The 6,000-nt window shown below is 45.5% G+C and overlaps 1 pseudogene; it reads right to left on the bottom strand.

Moving 5' to 3' along the window:
- Positions 1-2,104: 2,104 nt before the first annotated feature.
- Positions 2,105-4,724, bottom strand: LOC149523295 (uncharacterized; annotated as a pseudogene).
- Between the last annotated feature and the right edge of the window lie 1,276 nt (positions 4,725-6,000).

Here is a 6,000-nt window from a genome sequence, read left to right as displayed (position 1 = left end):
TTGGGCCAAAAGAAATCTGATGAGGTTCAACAAGGACAAGTGCAGAGTCCTGCACTTGAATGGAAGAATCCCAAGAATTGTTATAGGCTGGGACCGACTGGCTAAGTAGCAGTTCTGCAGAAAAGGACCTGGGGGTTACAGTGGATGAGAAGCTGGATATGAGTCAACAGTGTGCCCTTGTAGCCAAGAAGGCTAATGGCATATTAGGGTGCATTAGGAGGAACATTGCCAGCAGATCTAGGGAAGTGATTATTCCCCTTTATTGGGATGTGGTGAGGCCACGTCTGGAGTATTGTGTCCAGTTCTGGGCCCCCCACTACAGGAAGGATGTGGACGCATTGGAGAGGGTCCAGTGGAGGGCAACAAAAATTATTAGGAGGCTGGAGCACATGACTTAGGAGAGGCTGAGGGAGTTGGGCTTGTTTAGTCTGCAGAAGAATGACGGGGGATTTGATAGCAGCCTTTAACTATCTGAAGGGAGGTTCCAAAGAGGATGGAGAGAGGCTGTTCACAGTGGTGACGATGGCAGAACGAGGAGTGATGGTCTCAAGGTGCAGTGGGGGAGGTGTAGGTTGGATATTAGGAAAAACTCTTTCCCTAAGAGAATGGGGAAGCACTGGAATGGGCTAACTAGGGAGATGGTGGAATCTCCATCCCTAGAGGTTTTTAAGTCCTGGTTTGACACAGACCTGGTTGGGATGATTGAGTTGGGATTGGTCCTGCTTTTGGGCAGGGGGCTGCACTCGATGACTCCTGAGGTCTCTTCCAGCCCTGGGATTCTATGATTCTAAGGCAAGGGACTTCTTTTATTTGAGAGCCCCAATTCCTTCAACAGCAGTATAGGTCTAATCCATGGAGCTCCTGAAGAGCAGCTCTGCATCCCTTTCTATGGCAGCCCAACTGTCCTTGGAACTGGTCAGACCAGTGTGACATCCCCCTGTGTAGGCATAATGAGCTAACGTGTCCTTCACTCCCATGCACCAACTTTGCCACTTATCAACTATGTTTTTAATTTGTTCGAAGGGAAAGCTGAATGAAGCCAAAATTAATGAGTGTTTTAACTTGTAACAAAATACAGGACTGTGTCGCACTTTAAAGACTAACAAGATGATTTAGTAGATGATGAGCTTTCGTGGGCCAGACCCACTTCCTCAGATCCACTATTTGATCTGAGGAAGTGGGTCTGGCCCACGAAAGCTCATCATCTAATAAACCATCTTGTTAGTCTTTAAAGTGCTACATAGTCCTGTATTTCGTTTCAGCTACACCAGACTAACACGGCTACATTTCTATCACTGTTCTAACTTGTGTTTCTGTTCCCAGGAAATGTTGAAACGGTAGATTCCTAGGGACTGTCAAGTAGAAAGATTGACCCAAATTAGTTACTTGTTTACTTTCTTTGGCTCCACTGGAATCTTACAACAGGGATTAACTAGCTCCATTCATATCTATAATTAACACAAACAAAATCTATGTTTAGTGACAGGTAAGGTTTCCTGAGCACATGTCTAACAATCCAGACATTTAAAATCAGAAGTTAGTGGAAGGAGGCTGAAAAAGGTGAGGCTTTCGAGAGAAAAATTGCCCGAGAAAGGGTTATTTTGAACTCCAATTTACTCTGTATCAACCCATTTTTCCATTAAACCAACCTAAAGTACTATAAATAGCACTCAAAGTTTATGTCCTATGTTTTAGTTTTTGTCATAAACACCACAAGAAAAAAATATAAAGCAAATGGGAAAAAAGGGAGGATGCGAGTTATGAAAAAGCAAACAGTTGATAGGAGAAGCTAAAATTGGGGGGAAAAAAATCTATAACCAGTAACATAAAGGATAATTAGGAAATGTTTAAATATATCGGGAACAAAAGAAATCAGAGGAATGGTAAAGATCCATTACTGTATAAGGCTGGTCAAATTGCCAATCATGATGAAAAAAGAAACTTCAGCAACCTGCTTGGAATTTAATGCGTTGAACTACACACAAGCCATAAAGATTGGATGTCTTTCTAAAACAAATTGTCAAAGTCAGACAGGACTCACAGATTTGGCAGACTGCTCTGTTTATTTCAGCAAAGCTTTGCTAAAATGCATTCAGAAAATGTGAGTACCATACAAGGTTCAAACCCCTTGATTTTATACAGTCAAAAGGCCAAGTTAACAAGATCAAAGGGTGTGGCAAAACTTCACATTATTAGTGTGGTTAAGTATCTTCATTTCAATATTAAGCACACAGCAATCTCCTGGCTATATCTCCCTGATTATCTGGAATTGTTTCCTGTCTAACACTTAATGTTCCTTTTCCTGTTAAACTCAGGCCCAAATTGGCTAGCACCTTGATCTGCATACCTACAATCAACATTAACATACTTTTCTTCTTTCTCTTAAAAAGACAAACAGAATTCCTTCAACTTATTCAGTTATTACAGCACAATTCATCTTTTTCTTACAGTATAATTCTTTCTACTTTCACAATCCCTCCTTTTGGTCAAGCTTCGCCTATGACCAACAATTACTGGGTTCCTTGCATTAACCGTTCTTTGTCTCTCTGTTCATCAGTGATATTTAAAATCATCAGATTAGCACTCTGGTGAGGGGACATGTCTGTGACATGTCTTGCACAGTTTTGGATACAACAGGAGATTAACTGAAAACATACAAAAATTATTAAGATCCCAAATAGGATAGTCAGGGCTTCCTGAAACAACCAGTTTCCTATGCCAGAGAAATTGGACAAGTTACTTAGCCATTTTCACAGGGAACTTGGCTCTTTGTTAGAAAGGTATGTAATCTTTTCTAAGTAGCTAGCGCGATCTATTATATCATTGGTGTTGTCTGGTATATATACACAACATTCTTTGCCAATGAGAGCACAGGTCCCTCCTTTTGCTGCCAGCACTATATCCAATGCCTGACGGTTTTGGAGGACCACTTGTCTGATCGCTCCCGTTTCTTTGGCCAGGGCCCTTAAACTTTCTCCAGTTTCATTTGCCATGATTTCAACTACTGCTTGTAACCTCAGAAGCCTTTTTGCATGATGTATTACTCCCCCAAATGGGATAAAGGAACCACCAATAGCCTCTTCCCAAGTTAAAGGGCTTATGTGATTCACATACCATTGGGCATCCGACAAGTCCCTTCTTTTTCGCCTAAAATTACGGAGGCGTTCTCGTGGGAAGGACTCTAACACTCGGAATTGTGGGAAGAGTTGGGCGGGATAACAGATACCTGACCAGTTAACTGGTAATGTGGTATAGGCCTTTGTCCCACAGACCCAATGATGCCCTATCAAAGCCGGGAAGGGTCGGTTGCACCCCTTTGCCATATAGGTGTCTACAAAGGAGGAGTAATATCCCCCGAAGGGCACAAGGTGATTCTCCTTACGGGGAGTGGTGTTATTTGCATGGCATTGAAAGATTGTACTGTTCTCACTAGGGTGGCTGTAGCGGGAGCAGGAGAGTGATTTCCCTGTTTGATCCCAGGTTGAGAAAAAATTCATATCCCCATACCCGGTCCTCCATTTTTCAATCTTGTTTGAATAATCCCATACACCATTGGTTACAATATGCTGAAGACAACTGCTCCTCCCCAGATTCAGCCCTGTCCCATTACACACCCAACACCAGTGACCTTTTCCCTCCACCACGCTTATCCATTTAGATACATTTATTCCTACTGCTTCCCAAGTGTCATTACTGTTCCATGTCTTGTTAAATGGATGAGGTCCTCCGGTGAGGCCTGGGGAATTAAGTGGGATTGCCAAGACAGGAACACCAGCTTGTGAGTGGGCTGGGATGTGGCTGCAGACCCAGCAATTAGAGATATTAAGGGTCTGAGCGATCCATACTTGCTGGTGGATAAAAGAATTGTCATTGTCATTGTGGATTCCCCAGACCTTAAGACACCAGTAGCCGAGGAACAGGCCCCACCAGAGGCACATGCTGGAGGCAAGACCCTTTTTGGTTCTGACAACCTCAGCTGAGGGAACCGCAGTCACGGTTTTATGTCCACCAGGCAGCAGGCGCTAGGCTCACTGCTGCTTCTTCTTGGGCCTTGCTTTTGGTTGTCGTCTGCTTCAGGCAACCCTTACGCGAACGTAGGTTGTAAGGTATTGCAGGCTGTTCCTCTACGTCTTCTTCTGGAGTCAAAATTGACTCTGCGTGGTCCTGAGGCGATGACTGGTCTGCTGGGGGTGGTGCCTTCTTACACTGCGAAGCATGTATCCATGCTGCTATGCCGGATAGCTTAACAGCCGTCTGGGTAGTGAGCAGCACCTGATGTGGGCCCTTCCACCGGGGTTCCAAGGCGTGTTTTCGTTGGTGGTGTCGTATGTAGACCCAATCACCTGTCTCGAGGGTGTGGCAGGCGTCAGAGGTGGGTTCGGTTGGCCAGGCGGCTCAAACCTGTGAATGGAAGTGACTTACAGCTTGCATTAGTCCCTTGCAGTACTGTAGGAGTATACTGTGAGTCAAGTTCAAGTCTGAGACTGGAGTAATGGTAGTCATTGTTCGCATAGGGCGCCCCATAACAATTTCAAAAGGACTTAATTTATGTCTTTGGGATGGGGTGGATCGAATTTCCATAAGGGCCAATGGTAAGGCCGCTGGCCAGCTTAACCCTGTAGAGTCACAAATTTTTGCAAGCTTATTTTTTTTTTTGCATGCCATTTCGTCTTTCAACTGCACCTGCGCTCTGTGGGTGGTAGGGACAGTGCAGCAAGTGCGTGACATGTGCTGAACAAGTTGTCCAGTAAAATGTGTACAAAGTGGCAGGAATTCCTTTGTCACTGGACAAAGTGGCAGGAATTCCTTTGGCAGGCATAATATGATTTAACAAACATTTGGCAACAGACAGTGAATCAGCTTTGCGACAAGGAAAGGCTTCAATCCAGCCCGAAAATAAGCATACCATAACCAGAATGAATTCATAGCGTTGACACTTAGGCATTTGTACAAAATCAAGCTGCCAAAGCAAGAACGGTGCTTGGGGCAGGCCCCAGAACCCGTGAGCTACCTTTACAGGTTTGCCAACATTGTAGCTTTGGCAAGTGGTACAGGCGGCACAGTGGCGAGCTGCAAAAGAGCTGAAATGTGGGGCTCACCATCCTGCCTTAGTTACAGCAGAGACCATCCCCTCCTTTCCGACATGCGAAACGCCGTGTAGCAGGGCGGCCAGAGCTGGGTAGAGCGAAAAGGGGGCCACAAAGGCACCACTAGGCGAGCGTCAAAGGGAATCAGGGTGTAGAGAGCAACCCTGGGCGACCCAGGAGTCTTTTTCTGCTTCTGGGGCAGAGTCTTGGAGCAAGGTGAGGTCAGAAAGGGACGGCGGTGGTACAGAAACAGAAAGGGAACCGAGAAACGCACCTGGGGAAGGTTCTATGGCAGCATTACCCTTAGCAACATCAGTATCTGCTGTGGAGTGACCAGGGCACTTAACAATAGCTAATGCAGATGGGAGTAAAACTGCATACAGGAGAGCAGCAATGTAGGGGCCATTCTTGATAGGGGTACCAGCAGAGGTAAGGAAACCCCGAGCTTGCCAGAGGGTGCCAAAGTCATGTACAACCCCAAAAGCATATCGAGAATCAGTATAAATGGTGGCGGAGCGTCCCTCAGTCAGAAAGCAAGCGCGGGTTAGGGCAACTAGTTCAGCGACTTGTGCTGAGGTCACAGAAGGTAAAGGCGCAGCTTCTAGGGTTTCAGAGAGTGATACCACAGCGTATCCTGCGAGGAGACGACCTTGGCTATCTCTAAAGCAGGAACCGTCAGTGAATAACACAAGGTCGGAGTTAGAGACAGGGACATCAGAAAGGTCAGGGCGCGGGACGGTGACAGCAGAGACAGTTGCAAAGTCAGACAGGACTCACAGATTTGGCAGACTGCTCTGTTTATTTCAGCAAAGCTTTGCTAAAATGCATTCAGAAAATGTGAGTGCCATACAAGGTTCAAACCTCTTGATTTATACAGTCAAAAGAAAGCCAAAATTAACAGGATTAAAAGGGG

The sequence above is a fragment of the Pelodiscus sinensis genome, chromosome 18 (genome assembly GCF_052426305.1).
Source record: "Pelodiscus sinensis isolate ZL-2025 chromosome 18, ASM5242630v1, whole genome shotgun sequence".
Taxonomy (NCBI): domain Eukaryota; kingdom Metazoa; phylum Chordata; order Testudines; family Trionychidae; genus Pelodiscus; species Pelodiscus sinensis.
This window is presented reverse-complemented; position numbering and strand designations above follow the sequence as displayed.